At 40.9% G+C, this 15,248-nt stretch overlaps 1 protein-coding gene across 1 annotated transcript in view; it reads right to left on the bottom strand.

Annotated features, from left to right (window-relative positions):
- Positions 1-15,248, bottom strand: part of LOC117811836 (sodium/calcium exchanger 1-like) — a 355,950-nt gene that overhangs the window by 239,871 nt on the left and 100,831 nt on the right. The window contains exon 3 of the mRNA XM_034682311.1: positions 5,661-5,715. The gene's annotated coding sequence lies outside the window, so the exon portion shown is untranslated. The remainder of the gene's footprint in view (positions 1-5,660; positions 5,716-15,248) is intronic.

Below are 15,248 nucleotides of genomic sequence, written 5' to 3' on the forward strand. Positions count from 1 at the left end.
TAACTATGAGTTCAATGCTGCCAGCATTGAATTTCAACTCATCTCAACATGCCACTGCCAGGAAAGACTGTGTTGGCACAGAGGCTCATATTTCATTGCAGCAAGATCTTTGTGGTTTGCTTGGTCAGGTCATCCATGGAGCTGTAGAGTGCCACCATAGACACCTGGTAAATAAGATCTAATCTCCAAGTGCTGACAGTTCAGACACAGGGACAGATAAGAAGGTGTCAGTCATGGTCCTGGTGTGAAACACATGCTGACACACATGTTGAATACAATGACAGGACCACCATCCTTCAAAGATTTCACAGCAGGGTTGAAGGCTTTGACACTCTTAGAGCCCTTGAAAGTGCAGGTTAGACGCTTTTCAGGACATGCTATCCACACCTTTTTCACACTGCACAGGAATAATCCTGGATGTGTGTGATAAATGGGCCATGTGGCTTACACCAGCTTATCATGCGAGAAACATAAAGGCCGAGCTGTCAGGAAGGGTTCTCGCGGTGCTTTGAAGGTGTCGTGTTACTCAAGGTTACTGGATTAATCCTTCAAAACACAGCCACAGCTGGAGTCGCTCTCACCAATTTTCTCCAAAACAGCCTTTATTTTAAGCAAATGTCTAAATAAGATACAACAAGATAATACATGATTGTACTTCTATGAAATACTGTTTCCAGTGTTAATCACCTTACTTTGATCCAGGGATTTTAGCCTCAAAACACCTTAACTTCGTCATTAAGGAGTACTCTCACCTGGTCCATGCCAATAAAACAAAGATATCATCTAAACTATGGTATCACTTTAGCCATCAGTACATTAGCATTGGGAGTTGAGGACATTTTTGGGACTGATCTGTAAACATAAACCATATGAGCAGAAAAACCCTGGCATTAGAAAGTTTTGGCTTGCTTTAAATTAATATTTTTTTTATCTACAAACTGTGTTAAATACTTGATTCTTATTAGACCAAACTCCCTAGCTATGTAGTCTGGTAATTCAGGATAGCAGACTGTTGATATGATATATACGATGCAGCTCTAATCACAGGCTCCAGCAAAGTGACTGTGATCATATAATTTCGCTGAAAGAAGTCAACTTGATGTCTATTTGTTTACTGTTGGATAAAAAGAAAAGGCACAACAACAGTGGAGAAAAATACAAGATAAAGGATGGAGAGGGTCTGGAAAAGCTGAGAAATTTACAAAATTGATGATGGCACATAAAGTAAACAGCAAACATTGTACAGTTCGGGATGTGGTGGTGTGTAAGGACTGATAAAAGGAAAAAATGTCACAGACTCCATCAGTGACGAGGCAGTAACCCTTTTTGGAAAGAAAAGACATCTCTGCTTCACATCAGGGTTCTGCTCACCCTATTGGGTAACAATCTGCCATAACTATCTGATAACTACACATTATTCCTCACCTGTCCGTTTCAAATTTCTAGCCACTTGAATAATGTAAAACCTGCAGTCAGTGTCTATTAGCTCTAGGGGTGGGAATTGATACGATTTTAACAATGTCAATGCCATTGTCGATTCTGCTTATCAATCAAATTCCTTACATCAATGCTCCTAACGATTCCTGAGTATTTTTTTGAGGGGAAAAAAAGTAGTTCTACACAGTCTTCCGCACCAGAAGGAACCATTTTATTTTTCCCCAAATTATGTCTGCACAAGACTAAACATGAACATATTCAACTTGAACATACTGAACAAAAGGTTGACCTCATTCTTGGCCGCGTGAGTCCGGACGTGGCCCCTCGAGCCTATATGAAAAGACTTTGAATTTGGAGAGGAAAAAGGCTTTTCCTCCAGGGGTCATCGCTGAAGTATTTTACCCGCTCTCGGTGCCTCATTTTCGTCTACTAATAAAAACAGCATCCTGCACCAAATGGAAACAAAGGGGATGAACACAAATAAACACATCATGATAGCGGGGTTGTGTGTTGTGAGTCAAAAATAAGATTGCTGATAGATTCTCACATACAGAAGATAGCTGAGGGGAAACTGCATACTCAGATTTAATCACCTGGCTTTATTGCTATGCACTACACCTTTCACATCTCATGTTACTTGACCTATTTTTGAATCCAACATAATGATGAATGAGGCTATATCAAGGCTATTTATGTATGGAGGTGGGAGGATAAAATTAATTTGATAAATCCGGAAAAGCTCTGCTATAACATACCTTTATAAGAATAATACCAGACCAAAGTAATTCTGTATCAGAGCATGAAATAAAGTTATTCCACATTTAAAGAATCTAAAGGGACACAGGGATATTGCTTCACAGTCCATGTGTTGTTGGAATAGAGACTTTTACCCTTTCTCTAATTTCTCTCATTCCTCTGTGACTCTCTTTTTATGGTCTTCAGTACCACTAAATGAGTGTAATTGAATTACCTTGCTGAGCTTCATGGCTTGAACTGAACATAGACAGAGACACTGCAACACGTCACACTGCTGTGAGGGGAATGTCAGCCTGAGCTATTTGTGTGAGCTGCCTTTTATCAAGCCTAGCAGTGTCATTTCCCCCTCTCCAAGCATGCCACTGTGGATGTGTATGTAATTGTGTACGCATGAATCTTGGCTCCCATGAGTAGGGTCTGTTAGTTGGCAGAGTTGCCCAGTTGTTGTCACTGTGCCTTGGGCCACCTCTGGGACAATCTGGCCACTCTGGAAGATCCTCTGCTGGAGCAGCATCAGAGCTGGCATGCGAGAGGAAAACCAAAGAGATGAGGATGATTTGAGAACAGTCAGAGCCGTCGAGGCAAGACACAGGAGGGCAATGAAACAAACAAAATCCTAGTTTGCATAACCTTTACGGCGCAGGGCTGGAGGCACATAAATCCAGCTCTTCAAAATAATCTGAATGGTTATGTTCATTCGACAGTTCAGAACACTGCTGTGCTTCCTATGGCTGCCCTGGCAGGAAAAATTGAAAGGCAACAGGGACATTTCATCATGCCGTTGACGGGAATGAATCGATTTATTTACTACTCAAAGTAGCAACTACATATGCTTTTGAAGACGTCTCAATTCAGCTCACACCTGCTGGAGCAATGTCTGTTATCTTTGTGAATAAAATGCAGCGCAAACACTATGGTTTTATTTCCACAGATCGATTAGCAGCATCAACTGACATATGAGACAAGAAATGTATTCTGGCACCTTGGAAATCAAACAGCAAGAGCATCTTAATCAAAGTTTGAAAAGGTTTAGAGGCATTTCAGAAGATGGTTCTGCCTGTTTCATCCATTCATGGCTGGCTGCTGCGTAAGTCCAAGCCGGAAATATTACCGTTATCCTTCACTGAAGATGTCACACACAAATAAAGACACATTTAAGGTGTGATGAAAGGAATGTCATATCTGGCTCTATTCAATATGACCAAGACCCCTGGGAAATAACCAGCCTCATAAAAGCCATCTGTTTGTACTTCCAGTCACCCGCAGATTAATGAGACGTGGTAAAACAGCTCATCATTTTAGTCTCATTACCACCTTGACTGAACTCAGGAAGAGGATGCAAGAAATTGTGTGAACCTGCGGGTGTCAAAGTGGGTTTCTTTCTTGGATTGTCCCATGAGTGACCGTTGAGTCACCATTCTTTCCACTGTTGGTTCAGCTATGCTGGCTGTCTTCATCATCCCAACAGACATGGTTATTGTTTGCGAAAAACAGACTTACTTGGGGCACTCTGGATTTCATTTCCAATTACTTTTGTCTCACCCAAATATTTCGAACAAGAAAATACAAGAACAACAGTTGTCCAACATCTCCATTTAACAGCTGTGAGGAGATTTAACTGGTTTTAACACAGCCTTAATTCAAAACTGATGCCTCTAAATGAGGAACAAAAGCAAAGCAAACCAACTGGAGGATTGACTCTATATATTCATATATATATAGCCTGTCTAAGCTGTCAACTATTGTGATCTTGATGAAGTGATTTACAGCAAGTACATCAAAAAGGCTTTGTGTACATTTCTCCCTGATAGACGATCAAAAGAAAGCAGGAGATTCATACAAAGTAAAGACTAGCACATACTGTATGTACAGAAACTTGCCAGCAAAGATGTTTAACATACTGCCATGTCAACAAGGACACATATCATTTGAACGAAACGCAAAAGTGGATACTTTAAACGAACTACCATGTATACATATATTACAATTGTTGTAAGCCTGAAGGTCTCCAGCTTCTGTTACAAAACACTTTATCATCATTCTAAAATACTCAGATAATGTAGGGGGGTGTTCCTCCATATTTGTCGTTTTATATCATTCAGAATAGGGTGGCGACAACAAAAAGGTCTCCGGTTCAAATGCCCACTTAATTCTCTTGGAATTTGCATGTTCTCCTGTGCATGCCGGGTACTTGGACTTCTTCCCACAGTCCAAAGACAGGCCCCTCAGGTTAACTGGTGACTCCAAATTGTCTGTAGGTGTGAGTGTGTGTGTGTGTGAATGGTTGTTTGTCTCTACCCGTTAGCCCTGTGATAGATTGGTGAACTTTCCAAGATGTATCTCGCAGTGACAGCTAGGATAGGTTTTAGTTCCCCACAATCCTAAATGGGATAATAGTATAGATAATGGATGGCTGGCTGGAATATATTTTAGAAGAGCATTAAATCTTCTGATTGATGGGGTTAAGATATAACCATCATCCGTGCTGATATGTCATTTTGCAGTGACAGTAGAGTAAAATGCTGAAAAACTGTCACAAGTTTGATTTTCTACAAAGCTAGTTGTTGGTAGTAACTATTGTCTTTTGGTTTCAATCTGTGTTTTTTATTGTTTTTCCACTAAAGATGAATGAAGCTTTGATGTACACATGATGAAAGAGAACAAAATATAATTTAAGGGTTGTACGAGAAAGGTAAAAATTTGTGACTATCACTTAGACAAGACTCAAGAGCTGCTGTGGGAAACAATCCACTGAGTCACCTCCTGTCCTACACACACCCACACACACAACACTTCAGCCTAAGACCACAGCCCATATTTACTAAGCTTTATTTGCAGTTTAAGAGTATAGGGACATGTGAGTGAGTGTGTGAGAGAGTGTGTATAGCCATGCTGATAGCACATATCAGCTTTCGTGTACCATCCACGGGAAATGCACATATCCCTTTCACTCCAACTCCACCTACTCGCAAACACACACACAAAGACACACACACATGCCATGCCATAAGCTAGAGTCTCTCAGCTGATGAACTTTGACTCGTCACTTTTACTGTTAGCTTGAGCAGAGAAGCTGCAAACACACACTGAAGCTACAGATTGCATGACATTGGTGTTAACATGGTGTCAAACTATGTGTGTGTGTGCGCATATTAGTGTGTGTTGTGAACCCCCAACACGAGACAATGATGATGATTAGGTTAGAATGGAGACACACCCACAGCCACAGCCACAGCCACAGCCACACACACACACTCACACACACACGCACACACACACACACACACACACACACACACACACAGGCTCACTCTCACTGTTACTCTGAGACAAACAGTCACATGTAGGAGTGTAAATTATGAATGTGTGGGTCATGTACAATAAAGCTGTCATCATTCATACATATAGATTATATGACACTGTCGCACACATGCACACACATATCATGCAAAGACTATCAGACTTACATGACAGCTGATGCTCCAGAGGTTTAAAAGCAGATGTAGATGTGGAGGCAGCATGCTGTGACAAAGAAGAGACACTCATTATTCATACATAGCTGTGCTGCATGATTCATATTCATGATGGTGGAGACATCATAAATGTGCCAAAATGATAACACCCTGGTTCTGATGCTCCCTCAGTTAATAATGCTTTTCATTTTGATCATTGGTCCCTGGAGTATAAAAGGTTGATTTAGTTCACTTGCCAAATGCCGGGTTTCTTCACCCTCATGCTCAGATCAAGAGAGTTACTCCTGTAAAAGCTCGTAAATCGAGTGAACCACATAGATATATTTTACCGAGTGATGATTTTTTCCCCCCTAAATTTTAATGGGCTAGAGGGCCAGCGGGTATGTAGTTCTGAAAGCTCTGTTTTTCACACCTTTTATCACCCATTTCAATTTGAATTTAATCACAGGTGACCATGTATCTCTTTCTTTCTGACTGGAATGCCTGGCTTACAATACCAGTGCTTTGAGCACAATTAGAACATTAGCATGATATTTATCAGGTTATACTTACTATGGTCACCATTTTTTCATACTTCAAAAACATTTTGTACTTTTTATTGGCTTTTATAGTCTTGTATCTGTTGTGTTGTGGCTTTTCTGTTTGTTTCTATCCATCTATCTGTGTATCTATTTCTCTCCCATCTTCTAAGCAGAAGGCTGTACGTCATGAGCAAGCGGCAAACTCCGGTCTCAAACGATGAAGCCAATGCGGAAGTGATATAAACTGCAATACATCGAAAATCCGCTTGAGGCTGGCTGCAGAAACACCGGAAACCACATAGATATGAATGGGAAAAAGACGATCTTTGCAGCATTAATAAACACGTTTGCAGCCTGGTTCAAAAAACGGCTTGGCCCTACAACGCTAATCTCTCTAATGGCACACACTGTACGGGGGGTGAATTTTTTTCTAACATGACGGTTAAGAAGATATTAAGATTATGAGTTTTGCCCAAATAAGGACATGACTGACGTGACTCCCGGTCGGGAACACACAGCCATTGGCTAAGAGACTCACACTACGTGACACTCTGCCTAGTTGAGTTCCGCATTACCAATATGGCTGCTGCCGTCGATTTGCTTCAAAACAGCTCTCAGGAACAGATGGGTGACGTCACGGATACTACGTCCATATTTTTTACAGTCTATGGTCATGAGTCTGGTCCTGCTCGAGGTTTCTGCCTGTGAAAGGAAGTTTGTCTTTGCCATTGTTGCTAAATGTTGCCAAAGGCTTGCTCATGATGAATCAATATTGAGTCTTTGTAAAATATTATTACAGTCTAGACCTTCTCTTTTCGTGTAGTATCCTAAAAATAACTTTTGTTGTGAAATGGCGCTATCCAATTGAAAATGTATTGATTAATTGAAACATTTGCTGATTGGCATTTGAATCAACATAGGTCATAAAAAATGTTATTATTCTTATAGAAATGTTTCTATAAAGTCAGTTTGATCACCATTAATGAAATGTTTGTTTCTACACATTCAAAAGGCTCCACAAAATCAGTAGAGGTCCTAAGAGAATGCTCAGGTAATGGGGACTCAACTTGTTCTCAGACCCAAGAAATGACTAGACTCAAACTTGTCTTGAGTTGTTCTTTGGTGGCTCAGACTCAAAAACTGGGGACACAAAACTCGATATGGACTGAAAGTTTGGTGACTCAACTACAAGACGGGTGACAAAGTGGTCGGTAGCTAGACTACGTCGCCAACACCCAACATCAGTGGATTTTGGCTTCCAGTTCTGATGACGTGGTTTATGACATTAATACATTTTTCGGCCACCATCCGCTTTATTTAAAAATGACATACAAGAGGATTCAGAATGTTCCATATCAGCTGCAGTCATCTTGGTTATTTGTAGTTGATACCTTAACAGAAGTCCTTGCTAGATTTATGAATCTATTTATTCTGTCAATATTAGATGATTGATACTGAAGATGTGATATGAATCTGATTGGATGGAATTCTGTATTAGCAAAAACGTGACCAGTCGTGTCTCATAAACCAAAACAAGCACAAGCCTTAGGACTCGGTTTGGTCCAGACTGACTTATTAATTCCATCTGGATTGTAAATGTCTTTACAAAAATATAATATCTCCATAGTGTCTCACAAACCACCGGAGAAACTCTCACAACAAAATTTAGCACACTGAACTTTAATACAGGCTGGCGGCGGAAGCAGAAGGAAATAACTCTACTGCCACCATTTCTCCCAGTCACTGAAAATGACTGCCAGTTGATGAAACTCATACCCAGAGGGAATTTAATATCAAGAAACAAATATTGGAAAGAGCAAAGGCCACAGAGAAAGATTTCTCAGACAACGTGAGCAAACTGACCTCATAAAATACAAATCTGACTAATACAGCAGCACAGGGGTTTGGACTGATGAGGTCGGTGATGTCTTGGAGCTGATATGCTGCACAACCACATAGCCTCCCACACAGTCTGACCAGCAATCAGTCCTTTGGTCTCTTAAACATATATAGGGCTGATGCATGACAGAGCTGCAGTATGCTGGACACTTTACTATCACACTACAGTAATTTAATGTAAAGGATGATAGGAACTTGATGAATTATAACAATGATTGGAGCTGCTGTTTGTTCAGCTAAGAACTCAAGCCTCATTTAGAAAAGAACATGTTGCATACTGTTTACTTTATCCAGGGGGGCTTAACAATACACATAGTGATATTTTCCAAAAGAATAGTTACATTTTGAAATATGCATGTGTGATGTCTCACTGTGGGATGATCAATACCATTCAAATGGCTGTCCATTAAAGCCACAGCCAAGAAGCTGTCAGCCTGGCTCAGCATAAATACCAATTAATTATTCTAACACATTAAACCTTAATCTGTAAACAAACATGGCTGCACAAATTGGCCAACCTCACTCTGAGAAAGAAAGTCCAAGGTATTTGTTTGGCCAATTGTTCCCCATCATTGTACCGTTAACTCACTCTAAAACCACAATTTGTAGTTTATACATTTATGTTTGTAAATGCATAAACAGACAACGAATACATTTGAATTACTTGTAACGAGCCAGCCTTTGAGGAAAAGAAGAGACACATAAAACCAGACAATGTTGATAAAGGAAAGTAGTCTAGTAGTAGTACTTTTTAAGACTTTGGGTTGGAATAAGTGAAACAAAATAATATAAATAAAATAAAACCAACTCAACTAACAAACCAAACATAACAACAAAACATAGTATTTATCACTGAACAAAAAGTCCAGACTCTAAACTATTCCCTCATTAACAAAAACCACATCCATTACAACAAGTGTTCATGGGCAATTTCCACTAATTTAACACTGGCATAGATATTGGCTAAAGAGGCACAAAAGCAAACATCATGAAGCCGCCTCTGTACCCCAAATGATGGCTACCCGAGCCTCTAGATGTCTGAGTGGATGGATGTGCTCCCCTGATTGGTGAGATCGTTGAGACTGCACACCAATCCAGCTTCTCGAACCTGCAGTACAGGTGGAAACAATCTACAGCCTGAGAACGCACCAACACATGAACAAACATCCGCAGAGCACTTTACAAGGGCGATACAAGGCAGGGGTGTGGTTGAGAGCTTAATTTAAACTTAAAGGTGTCATTGGGTGTATTTTTTAAACTTTGGAGAGAACCAGGCCACAGTACCTGTATCTATCAGTGTGTCCTACTATCCCAAACCTGTCTGTAAAGTAGACTAGTAGACAGTAACAGTATAACGATAAACTATTAAGCCTATAGATAGTTTATGTATATATTCCTTTGCCTTATGTGAGTTAGTTACTCCATAAGATGAATATCATATCAATAAAAAATAGGTTATTGAGAACCATGTAACTTCTAAATGTAGCTTTTGGTAAGAAGTTGTAGATAGCTTATACCCTCCGTGAAATACTTCTGTGCCATATGGATTGGTGCATTCACCTAATTTTTTCTCAACCTGACTGTATGTTTATATTTGGAGGTTTGTGTTTTAATTGGAGCCATGCTTAAAATCAATCACATGGATGAAGGTTAACCAATACAGCTGCAGCATTCACTTGTAAATAAGAAGCATATTCTGCTCCCAGGGAGTGTAAACCTAGCCTCCAGCTAAATTGAGGATTATTCAACTATGGCCGAGTCAGCCAAGGGCCAGTAACAAGAATGAAGTTGCTTCATTTAGCCATTGGCCTTAAACAGAACACCTCTTGTTGATTTCAGGTTGATTCAAAATAAGCAGAACATGATAATTGTCTGTTCAGAATATGTTCTAAAAGCCATATGGTCAATATGCAGATTAGCTCATTAATGCCTTTTCCTTAATTAACCACACGCTAAAATGAGAGACAGACACAAAGACATTTATATATGCATGTAGGTCAATGCCATACCAAGACTCATGCGTATGACATGGTAATCCATAGCAACCAGCATCAGAGCTAACAGAGCACATAATAGTTGTCAAAATAGACATATGCTGAATATGTGTGTGCCTGATATGACATGGAGAAACACTGTATGGGTCGTGTGTTTTTAATGTGAGCCTCTGGTGTGTGAGTATTTACTGACAATGCAGAGAGGCTGTTTGTGTATTCCAGTGTGATATATAAGAGAGACACTGACTGTCAGCTGTGAAAATGAATGTACGTGAGTGCTTTCAGTTGCTCTGCCATGCATAAAGTGAGCAAGGCAATTGGCTGATGTGATGTATGCTTGTGTGCATGTGGCAAGTATGTGGTGCACACACTGTATAATGTGGGAAGCATGGCCCATCATTTAAACTGAAAAATCCCCTGTTTTGTTTTAAATATGTATTGTGTGCCTTTAATTTGGTTTGAACCGTGTGTGTGTGTGTGTGTGTGTGTGTGTGTGTGTGTGTGTGTGTGTGTATGTGTGTGTATGTGTGTGTGTGTGTGTGTGTGTGTGTGTGTGTGTGTGTGTGTGTGTGTGTGTGTGTGTGAGTGTGTGTGTGTGTTTATGGGGAGACATTTGTCAGAAGATGCCCATATGAGGTTTAGTTGTGTATCAAAAGCACACATCATGCTGAAAAAGAGTCCTATGGTTAGCTACCAAAATGTTGAACTGCCAGAAAACTATTGATGAAAATGTAGAAGAGGTTTTATAATTATGATGCACTTTTAAGAATGGCTTCCACATCCACGTTATTTACCTCTTCAGCCCTGCGCATGTGACACAAAGCACCTTTAATGCCAGCTAAGAGTCAGGCTGGGAGAGATTTAGCCAGTTGGGGGGCATCAAACTGTTTTCTTCTGGCTTTATTATCTCTTACTCCCTAAATCGTGGGCCATAAGGCAGGTTGCAGAGAAGTAGTTCTTCATGCAGTCTGACAGAGTTGGAAAAGGTCAGATAATCCAAATCTAAGCCTTTTTCTACCTTTTCTGCCAATGATGAGACAAGTGAGAATCTGCATCTGAAAAAGAAATTGTAAAAGGTGAAAGCTCGTCTGGTCTTTCAGCTCGAGGGGTGGCTTTACAGTAAAACCCTTCTCAGCTGTTTGGTCCTGCTTGTAACATTTAAAGGGCAACACAAAAAACAGTGTGTTTATCAAGGAGTCAAAAAAAATGAGCTGTTTTATATCTACACTTCAGACAGGAGGATTCAGGAAGATCCATTCAGATACCTGGGACTCCACACCAAGGTTATTATTGTTCAGAAATACCAATTAAAAACCAACAAAAACTACATTGTCTGACATTTTCATTGACTGAAATACACATAAAATCAAGGCTTTACAAAAAGACAATAATTCTGTAAATTGAATTGTGTATTAATGTAACTACTGATCTATCCACACGTATGCAGATACTTTTATAAAAATATATTCCTTTGAATATTTCTGTCTCCAAGAAAACGCAGAAATGAATAAAAACGCCTCCTTAAGCATGCCAGGGTATGGGTAAAATCTACCTAAGGGTACAAATAAAGTAACCATCGACCTTGAGGCCAATGGGTGGCAATCAGCCCATCATGTCAAACGCTATAGAAAAACACTGCACGTGTGTTAAACATCTTCTTAAGCAAGAAGCAAATATTCATTCAATTATTCAGGGTTCCCACACGTCCTGGAAAACCTGGAAAACCTGGGAAACAGTTGACCAGTTTTCCAGTACTGGAAAACACCTGGAAAATAGGAGAAAAAGTAAAATGTCCTGGAAAATCACATATAGTCCTGGAAAATTATTCCAACATGGCTGCGTTTGACCTGACCCTATTAACAAAACACATCCCCATTCATTGAATGTTGAGTGCACGCTGTGCTGGAAAAGACAGCGACACTGCGCAACTTTTTTCACATCTTTTCTCTTTCACTTCATAATCATGCATTCACAGAAAACGGGGGTATATTGTTTATGTTTTATGGTACAATTGGCTCAATTACCGTACTCTAGCTCAGTTGTTCTTAAAGTGGGGTCCTGGGACCCCTGGGGGTCTGCAAACCATAGCGTGGGGGTCTGTGAAATAATTTGAATACATTTCTAGCAAATCATAAAATTGTGCTGTGTCATTACAAAACAACATATACCATTGTTATGATACCATTTGGCGGCTCAAAGGGATATGTGAGTCTTGTTACTGTTAATTTTCTGAAAGCGTTTAAGATCAATTACTTGAAAAGTATAAATGCTGTCATGTTGAGTCCACAAGGAATGAAATGACCCTCTGTTTTAAAGGATACAAGTGGTATTTACTTGATTCAAATTGAAGTGTTATCTGTTTATCACTATGGTACCGGTCTGAAGTATTTACATTGATATGTTTTACAATACAAAAAGTTCCAAGGGCAACTAAGAGTGCAAATGGTAGTAAGCATGTGCTTTAGTGATGGGAAGTTCAGCTCTTTACAGAGAGCCGGCTCTTTTGACTCGGCCCCCAAAGAAGATCCGGCTCTTTCGACTCCCGAACAGCTCTTAATGTAGGATCTTTTGTAGCCATATATTTTACCTTAACTTTGCAAAAACTAATGGTTTGTGTGTTAAAAACCCTTTTACGTCGGTGTTTTTATTAGAAGCCTTATAGTTGCCCAATTGTGTGCATTTATTCTGTTACAAGATCATTCTCACCCTGATCCTCGGTTTATGATTAGGGTGAGGGTTGTGATTAAGGTTAGGGTTGTGATTAGGGTTAGGGTTCTGATTAGGGTTAGGGTTATGATTAAGGTTAGGGTTGTGATTAGGGTTAGGGTTGTGATTAGGGTTAGGGTTCTGATTAGGGTTAGGGTTATGATTAAGGTTAGGGTTGTGATTAGGGTTAGGGTTCTGATTAGGGTTAGGGTTGTGATTAGGGTTGTGATTAGGGTTGGGGTTAGGGTTGTGATTAGGGTAAGGGTTGGGGTTAGGGTTGGGGTTACGATTAGGGTTAGGGTTGTGATAAGGGTTAGGGTTGGGGTTAGGGTTAGGGTTGTGATTAGGGTTGTGATCAGGGTTAGGGTTGGGGTTAGGGTTAGGGTTGCGATTAGGGTTAGGGTTAGGGTTGTGATTAGGGTTAGGGTTGAGATTAGGGTTAGGGTTGGGGTTAGGGTTAGGGTTGTGATTAGGGTTAGGGTTGCGATTAGGGTTAGGGTTAGGGTTATGATTAGGGTTAGGGTTGTGATTAGGGTTAGGGTTGGGGTTAGGGTTAGGGTTCTGATTAGGGTTAGGGTTATGATTAGGGTTAGGGTTGTGATTAGGGTTAGGGTTGGGGTTAGGGTTGAGATTAGGGTTAGGGTTAGGGTTGTGATTAGGGTTAGGATTAGGATTAGGGTTAGGGTTGTATTAGGGTTAGGGTTAGGATTAGGATTAGGGTTAGGGTTAGGGTTGTGATTAGGGTTAGGATTAGGGTTGGGGTTAGGGTTGGGGTTAGGGTTGTGATTAGGGTAAGGGTTGGGGTTAGGGTTAGGGTTGTGATTAGGGTTAGGGTTGGGGTTAGGGTTAGGGTTAGGGTTGTGATTAGGGTTAGGGTTGGGGTTAGGGTTGTGATTAGGGTTAGGGTTGGGGTTAGGGTTGTGATTGGGGTTAGGGTTGTGATTAGGGTAAGGGTTGGGGTTAGGGTTGTGATTAGGGTTAGGGTTAGGGTTGTGATTACGGTTAGGGTTAGGGTTGTGATTACGGTTAGGGTTAGGGTTGTGATTAGGGTTAGGGTTGGGGTTAGGGTTGTGATTAGGGTTAGGGTTGTGATAAGGGTTAGGGTTAGGGTTAATGTTGTGATTAGGGTTAGGGTTGTGATTAGGGTTAGGGTTAGGGTTGTGATTAGGGTTAGGGTTAGGGTTGTGATTAGGTTTAGCGTTAGGGTTGTGATTAGGGTTAGGGTTGGGGTTAGGGTTAGGGTTGTGATTAGGGTTAGGGTTATGGTTAGGGTTAGGGTTGGGGTTAGGGTTGTGAGTAGGGTTAGGGTTAGGGTTGTGATTAGGGTTAGGATTAGGATTAGGGTTAGGGTTGGGGTTGTGATTTGGGTTAGGATTAGGATTAGGGTTAGGGTTAGGGTTGTGATTAGGGTTAGGGTTAGGATTAGGATTAGGATTAGGGTTAGGGTTGTGATTAGGGTTAGGGTTAGGATTAGGATTAGGATTGGGATTAGGGTTAGGGTTAGGGTTGTGATTTGGGTTAGGATTAGGATTAGGGTTAGGGTTAGGATTAGGGTTAGGTTTAGAACCAGAACTAAACTTAAGCATACAGAAGCCAGAATCAAACTCAACCAGAACCGAACCAGAACTGAACCGGAACCGAACCAGAACCGAACCAGAACTGAACCGAACCAGAACCGAACCAGACCCAAAGCAGAACTGAACCAGAGCCTTACCAGAACCGAACTGAACCAGAACCAAACTGAACCAGATCCTTACCAGAACTGTACCAGAACCGAACCAGAACCGAACCATACCAGAACCGAACCGTTCCAGAACTGAACCAGAACCGGAACCGAACCGTACCAGAACCACACCAGAAACGAACCAGAACCGTACCAGAACTGAACCAGAACGTGAACCGAACCAGAACCATACCAGAACCATACCAGAACCGAACCAGAACCATACCAGAATCGAACCAGAACCAAACCAGACTTGAAACAGAATCGAACCAGAATAGAACCGAACCAGAGCCATACCAGAACCGAACCAGAACCGAACCAGAACTGAACCAGAACCGGAACTGAACCGTACCAGAACCATACCAGAAACGAACCAGAACCGTACCAGAACTGAACCAGAACTTGAACCGAACCGAACCAGAACCATACCAGAACCGAACCAGAACCGTACCAGAACCAAACCAGAACCGAACCAGACTTGAACCAGAACAGAACCAAACCAGAACCATACCAGAACAGAACCAGAACAGAACCAGAACAGAACCAGAACTGATCTTAAGCAAACTGAACCAAAACTAGAACCAAACTCAAGCAAACAGAACCAGAACCAATTCAGGTAAACAGAAACAGAACCAACTCAAGCAAACAGAACCAGAACCAAACTCGAGCAAACAGAACCAGAACCAAACTCAAGCAAACATTATTAATGTCCTCAGGTTGGCATTGAGAAAAATCAGAT

This window comes from Notolabrus celidotus, chromosome 4 (assembly GCF_009762535.1).
Source record: "Notolabrus celidotus isolate fNotCel1 chromosome 4, fNotCel1.pri, whole genome shotgun sequence".
In the NCBI taxonomy this organism is placed as follows: domain Eukaryota; kingdom Metazoa; phylum Chordata; class Actinopteri; order Labriformes; family Labridae; genus Notolabrus; species Notolabrus celidotus.